The 17,022-nt window shown below is 44.8% G+C and overlaps 1 protein-coding gene and 1 non-coding gene across 3 annotated transcripts in view; both read right to left on the reverse strand.

The window, feature by feature from the left end:
* The window catches only part of Asic2 (acid sensing ion channel subunit 2), a 1,137,334-nt gene that overhangs the window by 170,206 nt on the left and 950,106 nt on the right, over positions 1-17,022 (reverse strand). The window lies entirely within an intron of this gene.
* On the reverse strand, positions 8,352-8,564 carry LOC115032750. Its single transcript, XR_003838353.1, has one exon. It is a non-coding gene; the product is annotated as a small nucleolar RNA U3 (small nucleolar RNA).

Here is a 17,022-nt window from a genome sequence, read left to right on the forward strand (position 1 = left end):
ACCCAAAATATAACTGGAAAGTGACCAAGAAAGACATCTCACATCAAATTCTGGCCTCTCTTTGTTCTTGTGCACACACTTGCATGCATGCTTACATACACACACACACACACACACACACACACACACACACACACACACACACACAGAGACAGAGACAGAGGCAGAGACACACAGAGAGAGAAATAGAGAGGAAGACAGACAGACACATAGATATATACACACAGAGGCACACAGACACACACACATAGACATACCATAGGGAGAATGAAATAATGAAAAACAGCCAATTAGCTGAACCTAATAGGGCATTCCAGTAATTCTAACAGTTTTGTGGCTGGGGAGAGAACTACAAATTAAGGCCAGTCTGGGATAAATAGTGAGACCTTGCTTTAAAAAATAAAAATAAAAACAAAACAAAGTCAGTAAATAGATATATAAATAAAATAACCTAAAACAAAGCAAGAAAAGTAAATGGAAAAGAGAAAAAAGTGAAATAGGAAAACCACATCAAATGGTGGATTTAAACTCAAACATGTCAGCAATCCCACTAGATAAAAGAAAGTGGTCTCAACATCCAAAGTCAAGGCAAAGAGTGCTAGATGACAGGAGTGTTGGTGACAAGAACAAGACCAACTGTGTACTGTCCTCAGGAAGGGCAACTTTGAAGACACAGGGTAGTCTTTCCCATCTGCCATGTTGGCTGGGAGAAAAGCAGAGAAACTGGACACAAAGGAGGAAGCCAGGAAGGCTGGTGTCAGTGTGATAGGCACGGCTGAGAAGGGTAAGCCTAAGGTTAAGAAGCTAAGAGAGGGGAATCCCCACTGTAGTCACAGGTAACCCACATCTCCCATGGATTCCAGAGAGGTCCAAACAAGAGGAAGCACTCAGCTGCCAAGTCCAAGGTTAAGAAGGTTCTTGTTGATGGGCAGACGATTCCCAGAGGCCCATGCGTTGCCATGTGGTCCACCCATAAGCAGAGCCTCTAGAATGTGCAAGTGAGTGATGGAGAGATGGGACAGAAGGAGACAAGGAACTGTTTGTGCTCTATCAAGAGAGGCAGAACTAGAGATGGGAATGGGGTGGGTAGGGTGGAGGTGTGAGAAACAGCCTGACAGGAGCAGCTTGCCCTGTGACCTAAGGCCATGGTGAAATCCCAGCCTGAGCTCCTGCTGAGGGCTGTGTCTGGATTCATAGGCATGCAACCTCAGGAGTCTGTGTCAATGTTCAGGATCCATGTTCCCACCAAAGGCCTTGTGGACATCCCTGCTCTGGGCTGCTGCCTGGGAGCATGTTGATGTCCAAGGGTTGTGCAGAGCTGACTCTGCCCTCATAGGCTGCAGCATTTGGGAGAGCTGGCCCTGGTGGTAGGGGTGCAGGTGATCCTGCCAAAAGGTATGAGAGCTGGAGAACTGTCCTGGTCCCTTGCTGGCTTTGTCATGAAGGAGGCAGGGCTAACCAGTGTAGTGCTGGAGAGCTTGCCCTGGTGGTATGGGTGTGGGAGAGCTGGTGGGCTGACTAACTCAGCTACCATCCAGGGCTTTGAGCTGGCCCACCCCAACATCTACCCTATGTATTAACTGCTGGAGCATGTGAAGGGCTGGTCCTGCAGAGCCAAAGCTGCAGGATCTTCATGACACAGGGCAACAACAGGCTATCCAAGAGGAGTCCAGGTGAAGATCCAGTATTGAGAGTGTAGCAGAAGCCAGAGGCCTCAAACCAGACTAAGGATTCTGGGCAGAAAGGAATACTGTGTGACACACCGTAACACAGTACAGCTTCCACAGTGAGATTTGGTTTTTTGGTCTTGTTTTTATTTTCTTTTGCAAGGGAGGGTTGCAAGGGCAAGGGATACGAAGGGACGCGGGGAGATGAGTGGGATTGGGGTGCATGATATGAAATTTACAAAGAATCAATAAAAATGTTTTTTTTTAAAGCCTAAATACAAAATAAAAAGTTCTTGTCACTGTCACAGAACTGTTTGGTGCCTACAAGAACGATAGTATGTAGGTGGCTGAGCTTAGCAAAGTGTCTAGATTTTATTCAATCAAAGACATTCCATGGGAGCTGCTTAGCCATTGAGCCATTACTAACAACACAAGCACACCGATTGCCCCCCCCCCAGTCAGCATGTGAGATGTTTATACACCAGTATCACAACCAAGGTGATTCTTGTCATCCTCACTGGGCCTTGTAAGGACAGGACAGGGGTCCTCTGGTTGCAGTTGGATGGTGACCTACTACTTGTGACTGGGCCTCTTTTGCTCTCTCAAGTTCCTCTGTGTATAACACACCAGATCTTCATCATTGCTGCTTCCCTTAAAACTGACTTCAGCAACGTATAAATCTCAGCCACCTCACTGGCCTTCATGTCCACACGAAGGGACAGAAGCCCAGGCATGGGGGCAGTGAGTTCTTCTACACTGAGGAGAAAGAAAAGATTATGGAGCAGCCAAGGTTGATTAGAAAGCTGTGGACTTACAAATTTCACCAAAGATCAAAGCTGCCTCTTAGCTCCGGGAGCCCATTTTACTCTAACAAGCGGAATTTACCTTCACAAATCGGTGTTCTAAATTTCTTACCGCAAATCTAATTATATAGTGGATACATTAAAAATAAGACAAAGATTAAAGCTGAGGAATGAAAAGGGTAAAACATGCTGACTCCCTTAAGAAGAAGCTGTAGTAGCTCTACGAATTCCTGACAGTTTGAGAACAAGGAGTATCCTTAGGGACAGTGACATCCCCTCAATGACAAAGGGATCAGTTCACCAAAAGTGCATAGTGACAAGACTGTACCAATAACATTGCTTCAAAATGCACAAAATAAAGACTGGTAGTGCCATGAGGAGAAACCCACAACCCACGATTATGGCGTGAGCTGTTTCCACCTCTCTCAGTTATGTGCAAATATGCAGACTAAAACTCAGTAAAGACACTGAAGACTTTGATAATATTTAACAGTGAAAGTGTTTTGTCAGCTGTTGCTTAGTAAAATGCCAGAAGCCATTCACTTTGTAGAGAGAAGACATATATTTTTGGGTCAAGACTGTGGAGTTATAGGGTCCAAACAGTATGCTTTAGGCTCTGGTGCAAGCTCCTCTGGACTGCATTATATATGACCGGTGCACTGTGAATGTATATGTATCTGGTCTCATGCCCCACTGCCAGTTGTTCCAGTGCTGGGGATTGAATTCAGGGCCCTGCTTGTCCTAAGCAGATGTGCTACCACTGAACTACCTCTCTAGCTCAAGGTTGTCTTGTTATAACACCCTGAGGACTCATGTGTGGGTTAGTTTTTTGTTTGTTTGTTTTTAAAATAACTTGACACAGAATCACCTAGAAATAGTGAAGGTCACATGAGGAAGTGCCTCCATTGGACTGGCCTATGGACATATCTGTAGGACATTTTCTTGAGTAATGATTGATGTGGGAAGGCCCAGGCCACTGTGGGTGTGCCACCCCTGCCTGGGCAGGTGGTCCTGGGTTCTATAAGAAAGCAGGCTGAGCAAGCCATGGGTAACAAGCCAGTAAGTAGTGTTTCTTCATGGTCTCTGCTTCAGTTCCTGCTTTGAGCTCTTGCCCTGGCTTCCCTCCATGATGGACTCTAACCTATAAAACATAATAAGCTCTTTCCTCTCCAAGTTGCTTTTGGTCCTGGTGTTTTATCACAGCAATCAAAAGCAAACCAGGACAATTTGTTTGTGGGGGCTCCTTCCTAACTTAGACTAACCATTCCCCAAAGATCCCTGCTTATAACACCATATTCAGATTAAGTTTGAATTCTCTTTCTAGCATTAACATAAGACTTTGAGGGCTCAGGCAGGGTAAGCCATTTTCAGACCACAGTAAAGAATGAATTCTTTCCTTCTGAGGCCAAGGGCAGGGCAAAGTCCATGCTCTTGTCACTGGACTCAGCATTGGAGTGGAGGTCTTAGCTAGTTCACTAAGACAAGAAATATGAATAAAAGGCATACCCATCAGAAAGGAGGATGTAAAACTGCCTTTGTTCATGGGAAATAACTATCTATGTGGAAAATCCCAAGAAGTTAAAAACAAGCTATCAGAATGAATAAGTGCATTTAACAGGAGTGTATCTTACATGATCAATATGCACAAATAATTGTTTCAATATACTAGCTATAGATGATTAAAAATGAAGTTTAAAAATACCATTGTGAACAATATTAAAAACATTAAATAGTGATTAATTTTGGAAGACTATAGATAAGAGCTATACACTAAAGAGTAGAAAATATTACTGAATTAAAGACTTGCATTAATATAAAGATGCCACATAATAGATAGCAAATCTTTATATTATTAACATATTAATTTTCACTAAGCTGATTTATAGATTAAATGAGCCCAAGTGAAACTCTAAGTAGGAGTTTTTGTTTTGCTTTGTTTTTGAGATGGGAGTCTCATGTCTCATGCAGCACAGCCTCACCTCAAATTCTCTGTGTAAGAAAGGATGTGACAAGAACTCCTGATCCTCCTGCTTCTGCCTTTCAAGTACGGGGTCTGGCTTGCACCAGACCCCAGCAGAACCATTGTGTCCATTGCATGTGTGGTATTTGTGTGTGTGTGTGGACACACATGCATGTGCATGTCAGTGGTTGATTTCAAGTATCTTACTCCGCTATTCCCCACCCTTGTTTGGATTCAGGTTCTCTCAACAAACCTTAGCTGAACTCGGACTCAATTAAGCTAACGGCCAGTGAGTTCTGCAGACTCACCTGTCCCTGCTTCCCCATCTCTGGTGTTACAGATAATTGGGGCCAGGCCTGGCATTAACGTGGGTGCTGGCGATCTAAATTAAGGCCCTTGCATTTATGTGGAAAATGCTTTACAAACTGAATCTCCTCCCCAGCCACAATTGTTTTTTAAAAGAGGACACTGAGATGCTGAATATTCCCATGTGCTGGTGGGGATGTGAAACATTGTGTACCTTCCATTCTATTCCTGGGTGTTTACTCAGAAATAATAACAGAAATAAAGTATAAGTCCACGCACACACTTGTAAACAGAGGCTCCCTGGTGGTGCTATTTGTAAGAGCCCTAAACTGCAAATAGCCCTGTGACCATTAACAGCTTAAAATAGACTTGTTTTAAAAGGTGACATGCCTCCTACACAATAGAGAAACTACCCAGCAATAGAGAGGGGCACGCTACTCTATATATGAAAGTGCACACGAGTCAAAACATTATTATGACTCCTGGTTAAAGAAGTCAGGCCAATACAAAGGGTAGGACATCCTATAACTCCATTTGTATGAGGTTCTAAAATATGCAAACTAACCTGACAGAGAAGTGTCATCTGGGGTTTCCTAGGCAAGAGGATGAAGGAAGGGTGAGGGACCCAAAGGAGGCCTGAGGGACCTGTTCATCTTCATGGTTGTGTGGACGGTGTGGGTTCCCAGGTGTACTCCTCAAGGCTCATCACATGAACACTGTATGTACAGACGACTGCACATGCTCACACTGGAGTGATGCCATGGAATGTCAAAGGAAGGAAGAGGGGGAGAGGAAGGACAGCTGAGGGGGAAGAGCTGAGAAGCACTAGCAGGGTGGACACTGGTCAAGGGGTTGCTCTCCGGCCATACATGATGTTGACCTCTAAGGATGGCTTCCCACGGGATAGCAGGGAAGCAATTTTCTCCGCATACATCATTGGCCAGAATCGTGCACCTGCCACGAGTCAGGAATTTCCCATTTCTTAGCAGAAGAGGAGGTGTGGATGTCAGAGAATTAAAACCTGGACTCACCACAGGGAACTCACTCTCAGGAAGTGAGTTTTCACTACAAGCTGATTCAGAGGATTGTTTTCCCTTCCTCTTATCCCCCACCCCATCCCTTTTCTCTTCCCTTCCTTCCATTTAGTGAAGGCATTTTAAAGAGACTATACACAAATTGATGGCTTAAAAAATGCTTGGGTATGGAAATTCTAAATGCTGGAGGGTGTGGAAAAAGCAGCTACCCTGATTTGTTTATTATACACCAGTTATTTGTCTGAAATTGTCATAATAGATTCCATAAATATGTAAAATATTATGTGTTGGTTTGAAACATAAAAAGGGAGAGCCCAGCTAGCTATGAGGGATGGAGCTGTAAATGGGGCCAAGTGGCTGGTTTTCGCTTCACTCCTAATGGTGACATTCATGAAGGACTGTCTGCACGTGCTGCAGTCTGTGGGTTGCCCAGACGTGAGGGCTGTGCTGCCCTTACATCTCTTGCCTGTGGGCTGCCAGCATCCAGTGACTTGGGTCTTCTAATGAACCAGCCAGGATTAGGTGAAAGTGAACTTTTTATCACACAGAAGGTTCATACTTTATTGTCCTCTTTGACATAGTCTGTGATGGATCTCAAGAGGGGAACAATTGGAAAGGCGCCTCTCTGTAAATGGCCAGATATTAATATTTTATGGGCTCAAAAGCATGCCACTTTTTCTAATTGAATCCCTGCAGATTTGATGCTGTAAGAATAGACACTTTTGCTTTGTCTCAGGACTTTTGCTTTGTCTCAGGACTCCTTATACATGGTTTTGGATTGAATGGAGGAAAGAAGATCCTGTCCCATGGACTCATGTTTGTTTCTCCCGAATTGGCCTTTTTCCACGGACAGCTGCTCACCACCAGTGGTCTGTGGGAGAATCTTGCTGAGCAACTTGCAAGCCCACCCTGGGTTCTGAGGCAATGTAGCACTGACTTGATAGAACTCACATCCAAGTCCTTCAGTGGTGAAATTTGCATGTTAATGTTCTAATTACAAAGGTGGTTTAGCTATTCTTTCATAGAGGGGAAAACACTAGTTAACTGTACATAGACTCTTTGTTTAAAAACTAGTTAGTAGCTAGTAAATACTAGTTAACTGCACTTAGACTCTTCTTAATAGCCACTCAGGCAAGTCCCTTCCCCTTAGCCACTGAGGCCTCTCCCTCCCTCACTGTCTCCGGATCCTTGGTCAGAGTCTGTCCTTTTCCCACACTTCACTTCCAGGTCTGGTGTGTTTTCCTTTCCAATAGCCAGGGTCTCTATTGGAAGACTTTCCTCTGCCCAAAGGAATCTGCAGCCACCACATGGATAAGTTTAGATACAGAGAAGGCACAGGGCCCCAAGAATCAGCCCTAAGGAGTGACTGACAGGGCCTTGCAGCTTGTGGTGATCTTTAGAAACAAAACAAATCCCTTTTTTCCTCTCATATGTTTGTGTTTGTGTCTGTAATATATCTGTACATGCACTTTCATAAATCTGTGGACCCGCATGTGCTTACATGCACATGTGTGCACATTACAGCGTGTGCTTATATAATTCCTCTATCACTGTCTACCTTAGGTAGGGTCTAACACTTGAACCCTGATCAATGACACAGCAAGCCTAACTAACCAGCCTGCTCCTGGGATCCCCTGGGCACTCCTGAAAGTCTATCATGATGGTTCCCAATGTCTGCTCACCTGCCTGTCACTACATCTTGTTCCCAGTGTACTCTCTCCTGCCTGTCACCGCTCTGTGTGTCAGTTCCTGACTTCAGATATGGTCCACACCTCCCAATCCTCACATCTCCTTATTTTTGTTTTACAAATATTTTATTTTGTTTCCGTTCACTTCTCTGTACATTGAAAGCCTCCTCCTTTTACAAGGCTTTGTGTGTATGTGTGTATTTTCAGGTATGTGCATGTATACATGCATGTAGAGCCCAGGTAGTAGATGATTAGTCTCTTATCAATCATGTGGAGTAATCCCCACATTCTTATTATTCTTATTATTCTTATTATTCTTATTGTTATATTGAGGCAAACCTTCCACTGAACCAATTTGGCTGCACTTATGGACCAGTGGGCCCCAGGGATCCTCCTGTCTGCCTTTGCCTCCCCAGTATTAGGCTATGCAACCCACACATGGCTTTTTTATTTGTTTGTTTATTTAACATGGATGCTAGTAACTGAGCTCAGGTCCCCATGCTTGCCCAGCAGGCACTCTGCCCTGACAGTGATACACTTCCCTAGTTCCTCAGGCTGATTTCTGATGCCATCTTTAGCAGTATTTTCCCTGCTGTTGCTACCGTGACCAAATGCCTGAGCAAGAACATCTTTTGGCTCATGGTCAGTCCAGTCAGTTAGCTGTGTAACTATGGGCCTGAGGTGAGGTCGAATGTTAAGGCGGATGGAGCATGGGAGAGCAGGGCAGCTCAGCTCTCGGCAGACACAAGGCAGAGGGAGGCACCAGCAGGCTTCCTCTTTCTTCTCCCTTCTACCTCTTTCCTCTCCCTATCCCTACTGGGCCCCCAATCTTTTGGTGAATGTCAAGCTCAGGGAGGGGTTTCTTCTCTTAATGTTTTTCTTTCTTTTTTTCTCACTCAGACTGTGCTCCCTCCCTCTCACCCTCCCAGAGGAGAGAAGAATGATCATCAATGGCAAGAGGCAGCTGCAACCAAGCAGCACCTAGAGCCGGCTTCACGCTCAGGAGGGAACGGGGAACGCTACGTTCGTGGTTTTGGGTGCTCTACACAGTCAGAGAAACTTCTCTAGTAACGAACTATAGAAGTGATCCCTGAAAGTATAGTCATCCCTTAATTAATTAATTAGTTAATTCTCTCTGGAGAAGCACTATAGACAGAGCCAGAACCAGGCTTTGCTTCTCTCCCAGGCTTCTGTTAATCTCATCAAGTTGACTATCAAGATTATGAATAGGGCCGGGTGGTGGTGGTACATGCCTTTAATCCCAGCACTTGGGAGGCAGAGGCAGGCNGATTTCTGAGTTCGAGGCCAGCCTGGTCTACAAAGTGAGTTCCAGGACAGCCAGGGCTCTACAGAGAAACCCTGTCTTGAAAAACCAAAAAAAAAAAAAAAAAAAAAGATTATGAATAGGCCATTGCTGCTCTCCGCAATCAGCCCCTCTCCGTTTTCCCAGAATGCTGCTTTCGTCCTGATGTCTCCATCCATGTAAGAGCAAAGGTCACACTTTTCATTATCACTGTCAAGAGTTGTTGCAATGACCTTGTGGAGACCAGGTCTACAAATTGTTCTCAAATCGGTTATAATGCTGACAACTCTATAAGGACATAGAGAACCCATGACCTTCCATATCTTTCTAAAACAAGATTATGTGTCTTGTGAATGTGTATGAGGGTGTTTATGTGCACTTCTGTGCATGAGTGTGTGGAAAGCTGAAAGACAACTTAGGTAACATCCTCAGGAATGTTGTCTGTTCCCCTTGAGTCAGGGTCTTTCACAGCCTGCAGCTCGCTGATTGGCTAGGGTGGCTAGTTACTACACTGTAGGCATCCCTTTGTCTCTGTGATCCAGCATATGTGGTATTTTTCATGTAAGCACTGAGAATCATGCTCTGGTCCTGTGTTTGCAAGGCAAGTGCCTTATGAATCAAGACATCCTCATACCCACTACACTAAAAATTCAAGACCACTGCCAAAGGGAGTCAATGCCGAAGTCTTGGCAGAAAGGGTCTGATGAAACCTAGCTTGTGGGGTACCTCATAGGGGCCTTCAGAGCCACTGCCTTCCTCTCCTCCAACCCTGAGATATACAGCTGATCACAGTAGGCTGGTAGAAAACATTGGGGAAAGTTACTGCTTGCCACTTCTCGGGGGATGGTGACAGCACCCAGGCAGAAATGTCTGGAGCTTGCAAGGATGTGTGAAGATGGGACAGAGATGAGGGAGGAGGAGGGCGAGTGTGGGAACAAGCTAAGTTGGGCTCTGGGCTTGACAAATTATTATTCGGCTGGCTTGCCTGAATGGTGACATATTATTTATTAAAATGGAAAGAAAATGTAAAAAGTAAGATGTAAGCCCAACGCCAACCCCTCTGAGCAGAGAGCTGGCACAGAGGCGCTGCGGCACAGCCCATGCCCCACATGACGGTGGCCTGTGGAAACGAAAGCCATGGTGCCTGTTTGGAATCCTCTAGACTCAGGAAAGCCAAATGGATGGCAGCACAACCTCGGGCATGTTCTCAATCCTGCCTGGGCCTCAGTGTTCTCTGAGTGTTATACCCAGTTAGTCCTTTTCCATGTGCCATCAGGACCAAGGAAGCAGTGCTGGTTCAAAGTCAAGTGCTAGTTATGCTGTGGGCACACAAAGTGTGCTCAGGGAAATCTTTCTCTTTGCTATAGTTCTCTCTCGCCAGCCCCGTTCTGCAAGGGCTAAAAATGAAGAGCTGAACTTGGATATGAACCCCACACTACTTTCTCACCCAGATCTAAGTCAATGCTGTCCACCTAATAACTGAAGCTGGGGAGCTGCAGTTCACAAAAGCCTACTAGAAAAACTAGGAGGGCGGAGCGTGAAGGCTCCAGGCACAGAGTCATGGCAAGGAGCTGGTAACATTAATTCATCTGCTTTGATTATATACATCATATATCTGCATTACATTCAATGCACTGACCTGTACCTTACCAACCTGCACAGATTACATACTAACCAAATATTTCAATGTATTTGAGAAGATGGAGATATTAACTACCCAGTTTGGTCATTATATACTGTATGTAGATATCAAATAACCATACAGAATATCATAAATACATACAATTAAAATAGTAATTCATAAAGTTAAAACGCAAATCTGGGGATATGAATCCATTGCAAAAGTGCCTGCTGATTAATTATGAGACCAGAGTTCAGATCCCTAAGAGCAAGGTGTGTGTGTGTGTGTGTGTGTGTGTGCATCTGTAATCTCACTACTGAGGGCGTTTTGCAGGAGGAGGATCTGGAGTTTGCTGGCTAGCCATTCTAGCCAATGGATGAACACTGGGTTCAGTGTGCCACAGTGCCATTCTAGCCAATGGATGAACACTGGGTTCAGTGTTTGCCACAGTGCCTCCTAAAGATACAGCGGGAGAGTAACAGTGAGACACCTAACACGGACCTTTGGCTTCCACATCATGCACACACATCTCCTTCCATGTACACATGTGGACACACATACACATCCATACACCTATGCTACACAAAGATGCATACACACCACAAAAGGAAAATAAAAAATTCAAAACAAAACTCTTCCCGTTTTCAACCACAGTATGTGGCCACTGTGTTAAAAGAACATGAAAAAATAAATGCTCTTCAGATATAGAAGAATGTCAGAGGAACCTATACCACAAGAGGCTCCAGCCTCCGGTGACCACTAAAAAGGGTAATTGGACACAGAGTAGCCTGTACAATGTACCCCTGCAGCTGACTGCTGGGAGCCTCCCCAAAACCCTGCAGGGGTGTAGATCAGCAGACGGTATAAACAGAACAGCAAGCAGCCTTTTATTTGGTAGAAGCTACGTGTCACTGTCAGAAGCAATAAACTCCACAAGCAGGAACTGGGTGCCCTGGGTCATGGCAGCACGCATCTGCTTATGTCTGATTAGGATACATTATCACACTTAGTAGCAGCAGTGCCCTGTGCCCTGGTCAACTCAAGTGACAAGAATGATCTGGTGGGCTTGCAACAGCAGGGAGTGGTGGGAGAGGCTAGAATGCAATTCTAGCAGGTGGGAAGTGGCTGGATATAAATATTTTAAGACAACAAATATGATTCAGAAGCTAATTGGAACACACTGACGCCACCCAGGGCGTCTGCAGCGTGACACACAGATGGGAATGGGACTCTCCGCCTCTGCATCGGAGAACATACAATAAAGCATGGAGGGAGCTGGCCCTCCCAATGACACTTCTCTAGAACCTCAGTAGAGAGCTGCGTGGATCAGGGAGAGGCAGGATAGAGCAGGGATGGGTGCAGGAGAGCTGCTGACTTCCTGGCTTAAGAAATCCTCTTAATCTCTGGAGACTCCATCTGAATAGAAGCAATAGTGGGTAGTGGTTGGGTCAGATGCTTTTTAAGTTGTCTAGCTATCTCTCTCTTCAACACTGGGATTCCAGTGACCTGTACCTGACTCCTGGATCTATATTTAGGACTTAGGAGATAAAAATAGCTCGGGGGAGTCCAGTCCATGGGTCCTGGAGCCAAAGAGCTTGGGTTCAAACATAAATGATGTTACTGATTGAATGGCCAAACAATGCCAGCCCAGACACAGAGAAGAGGGGCCTGCTCTGGGTTCTGAAAATACTGTAGAGGGCATATCTCTGCTTTCTTCCATCTGTACCTCTTAACAATGGGATCCATGAAGACATGCCTTCCCGGAACCCAAGTTCTGATCACAGACCTCATTCCACATCACTGGGTTTTCTGATTTGAATCTTCACTGTCTTCTATAAGCTTATGCTTTGAGTACTTATTCCTCAACTGATGGCACAACTTTGGGAGGCTATGAAACTTGAAGAAGCAGAGTCTAACTGGAGGAGACACATCCTTAGAGGCATGTCTTTGAAGGTTATGGCTGCCCCTGTTTCCTTCTCTGCCTTCTGCCTTCCACTCCGGCACCATGTGAACAGCCTCTGCCCCACAGTCTTGCTGCCCTGAGCTGGGATGTTCCACCGTGCCTCTCCTGCTAGTATGGACTGAAACCATGAGCCAAAATAAAAGACCCTTTCTCCTCTGAATTGTTTCTGTTGCGTATTTTGTTACAGCGACACAAAAGCGGCTCATACACTGGGGCTCTGGATCTTTGTCCAAAGACTCCAAGTCAGCTTCTAGGATCACGATGGTAGACTTCCATCTTCTGTGAAGGAGAAAGACCATGACATTGGCATATGAAGCCCTTTTCTCAAAGAGTGGCCAATCGTATTGGGGTGCTGGAGGTTGGATGTGTGGACTGGGGAGCTCACATGTATGTCGAAGAAGCCTCACAGAACTTGGCTGAGTAACCACAGCCAGGAACCATACCCTTCCTTGTTTCCAGTTTTGAAATGTAAATAAATAAATAAATAAATAAAAATTAAAATTAAAAAAATCTCAAGTTACAGCCAGGTACTGAAGTGCTTGTAAAGGTGTATTGGCCAACTGGAACGACAGACATTTTATTTTAAAATCTGTTGGGTGTTTTCAGAACACGGAAACATTTATACATGTATTATATAAGCTTCTATGTACACCTTTGACCCCAGCCCACAGGCCGTAAGGGATGGTAGGCCCTGATAAAAGTGCTTAACCATTTGATTCAGGGTTCCCTCATTTGTAAGGTTAGAGATAATGTCAGAACTAAGTTTACACAGCTCTTGAGCAGGCCTTATGCCCAGTGTGTAGTGAGTATTCATCAAAAAGCTTCAGGTATTATAACTTGTCCATCATCCAGACATGAGATTGTTCTGTGTTCAGTGGGTACTCCAGTGAAATGGCTTGACTTTGTCAGTTGTCACGACACTTGGCACATGGTCACTGAACCAGGTGGCTTGACCGCAACATGAATTGGCATCTTGTCACCTTCAACTGCCAGTATTAGCCTGTGTGGTGTTCCAGCCTGGGGGACTCTTTCTATATTTTCCTGAGAGATCTCTACCCTGGGGACATAGGACTATCACCTGCATGGCTACAGTCAATCTACAAGATGCATGTAGCAAGCTGTTTACAGATCACTGTGACCCAGGCTTCCTTAAATGTCACTAGCTCTGCTGGGGCGACATGTGTGGGAAGCTGACACACATACCCCTGTCTCGAGAGTAAATAAATAAGTTTTATGCAGGCCTGGGCATCATGCTATGAAGTGTCTTGCTTGGAAACTTGGCTCTTGATAACAAGCCAGTGGGAAGGCCAACTCTCTCAATTTAACTTCACTATCATTAAATAGCCTTCTGTGGTTCTTGATACGCTTATTTTATTTTTTTGGCCCCACGCCAGTTAAAAGTAGGCTAAATGATAACTCTGTCAACGAACACTTCAGCTAATTTTGTGGCAGAGACTGCAGGGGAGGGAGCAGGTGGGACCATCCTCACACTGTGGGCTCATAACCATTTCGAGCATCAAACATTTATTAAGGGCCAGTAATAAAAGCCCCCATGATAGTGTAATGGCTCATTCTAAATGCTTCCTGCTAATAAAATGAGCATTGATTCAAAAGGCAGTATTTAAATTCCATCCACAGCATGTCAAGGAAAGGCCAAGTGTGGCTGGAGTGTGAGAAGCGTTTAGCCTATTCATTTAACCATCTGAGGTCTGGTAAATTGTGTGCTCTTACTAGGTGGGGATGTTGTTTGCCAAGAAATGCTTCATTGGGGAGGCACTTACAGACCCAGCTTCAATGCCTAGCTCCCTGCGTTAGGTCTTGCTAACGCTGAGCTTGGGGTATAACTCTCTGAGCCTGCTGCACTGGTTCCTTAAAATACAGATATTGTGGTAGTTGGCTTTAGTTGTCAACTTGATACAGTCTAGAATCACCTAGGGAGATGGTCGCAATCAGGGATTGTCTATATTGGGTTGGCTTATGGGCAGGTCTGCAGAGGATTGTCTTAATGAAGTTAACTGAGGTGGAAAGACCCACCCACCCTTAATGCAGGCACCACCTTGTCATGGGCTGGGCTCTGAGCTGTTAAAGAGGGGAAAAGCTAGCTCAGCATAAGCAGGCAGGTGTGAGAGCATTCACCCATCTCTCTCTGTTCTTGACTGTGGTTGTGATGTGGCCTGCTATCCCATGCTCCTGCTGTTGTGACCCACCCTGACCCCCCAGTAATGGACCATAACCTAGAATTGTTAGCTGAAATAGTGCCCTCTTTTCTCCTAGATTGTTTTTGGCCAGTGTATTGCATCCCACAACAAACACTAACTAGGACCACTGGTCATACCTCTCCCATTAAGTGGCTTGCAGAGTTAAAGCAATATGGAATCCACAGTTTAAGATTCCTTACTATCTCCTATGACCCCAAACATGGCTTCGCTCTGGACAAATACTTGATTAGCTTCAGGGAAGTGACTGTTCCATGGACAAAGGAAGGACTCAAAATCAATAGGCTCCTGATGATTGTCATAGGAAAGCTGTTTGGCATAGGAGCGCCTTGATCCCACCTCCAACCCGGAAACGCATCTCATGGTCCAGCCAGTGAGTTTGACGATGGCGTTTACACATTTACACGTGTACAGTCTTTCAGTTGTACTCGGGACAAAGCCAAATCCCACATGATTATATCCAAGGCCTGTCTCTTACTACCACGTACCCCTTCCCCATAAGGTCTGTGAAAGACCTTATGGGCCAGCTGTATACTCTGTTCTGTCTCCTCCCCTCACACACTTCATCCCCTCTTCCTGAGCAACGCTCTCCACCCTTAGGGGTGGCTGAAGGACCCTCTTCAGAGAGCCCTGAGCTTCCCTCTACCAGCCACGGCCATGTGTCCCTGCAGCCCTCTCTCTTGGAGCTGGAGATGCACCTCATTTCTGTGTGTCTAGGCACGGACTCAACATGTTTCTCTGAGTGGGTCGACTCGGCTCTCACTCCTAGAGGCTCTTGTCCTGTCCTAGAGATTTAAAAAGAACCTATCTGCTGTGAACTCACAAGTAAATCTGGCTTGGTCCACCTCCTCAATCTGATCGTGCAGACACTCAGCTGCCCACTTGCATATCCACTCGGATGTCCATGCTTGTCCTAAACTGGGCTCTTCACAGTCCTTCCCAAACAGGCTCCTCCTCCGCCCTTCCCATCTTAGCAGATGGGAACTTTATTTTTCTGCTTCTCAGACCAAAGGGTCTTGTCGTCACCCTCCTCACTTTCTTTAACCTGAATATCCCCATGGCTGTAATTCTGTTAGCTCTGGTTCCAGACACATTCAGCATCTGGTTCTTGCCTAGATTAGCGTCTAAGGGAGATCTCCTTGTCTGCTTCCATCCTCCTGGTCTGTAACAGCAGCTATTAAAAGGACTGGGATTAAACCTTATATTTTTAGATGGGTTGCACAGGCACAATGCCTATCTAAGGGTAACATCTAAGAATACATACATCCCAGTATTGTGTTCACAGTGACACTGCAAGAGGATGCTGTTCCTCTGCTCAAGACTCTCCACTTACTTCCCAGCAGCCCATGCACAGGAAGGCCAAGTTTCCGGAGTGATAAGATCCTGTATGATCTGGTCTCATCTGCCTGCCAAGTTCATTTCCACTGTTTGTTAGACATCCCAGGTGAGCTCCCACCTCAGGTCCTTTGCTGTCCTGTCCGCTGGGAACATTCCTTCACTCCTGCCACATGGCTCTTTCTTTTTGTAGGGACTTTTTCTAGCCTCATCTAAATTCTTAACTTCTCAATACATATCACTCTCCCCTGACTTATTTATTTCTTTTTTAGCACTTATTGATCATTGTCCTACATAATTCATAATTTATTTATCGCATCTCTCTTCTGTCATTTCCAAGCTGTGAGGGTGTTGATTTGGGGATCTCTGTCTATTCATCTACATCAGCATACGATACACAGTGTCCCTTAATCAAAGTATGCCCAATGAATAAATGAATAACGTCTTCAAGGAAGACATTAACCCCAGTAGCTCAGTTGGAACCAGTAGTCTCCAGTGTTGGGTACGAAACAGTCTTCCTCCACATCATTAGTAACCTTACAGTGGTAGAGATCTTTACATTTTGATGAATAATTCAAGTTATATTTCCTTATATTGGCACAAATTTTACATATTGATTCAGGCTTAAGGTTTTCATTGGTATATATCTTTGTATGTTGATGCAAAATATAAGATTAACTTTGTTACTCTTAGGTGGCATTGTGTCTATGCAACTCATTTAAAGATACAAGTTTTGATATCAGTCCTTTTAATAGTTGCTGTTACAAGCTATTTAGTATAATTAAATAACACAAGTTAATAGTCAGTCAATCAAACTCATAGTCAAGTTAGATATTACTCTGGATTATCACAAATACACATCCTGAATAGTATAGATATAGATAGCTGGAGACAGGCATTCTTTGCTTGTTCAGATATGCTATGCGTAGATAGATGGTCTTCCAACATGTCAGAGATCCCCAGAATATGACATTTAAAAATCATTTCATTATTAGAAGATCTTTTGACTATGATCTAGTTCTGTTCCTAACAGTGCTCCCATTTCACTTCAAAGATGATGAGCATCAGTGCCTCCCGATTGAGGAGAAAGCAAGTGTCCTTCATTGGTCTCTCTTACTCCAGACAT

The sequence above is a fragment of the Mus caroli genome, chromosome 11 (assembly GCF_900094665.2).
Source record: "Mus caroli chromosome 11, CAROLI_EIJ_v1.1, whole genome shotgun sequence".
Classification (NCBI taxonomy): Eukaryota; Metazoa; Chordata; class Mammalia; order Rodentia; family Muridae; genus Mus; species Mus caroli.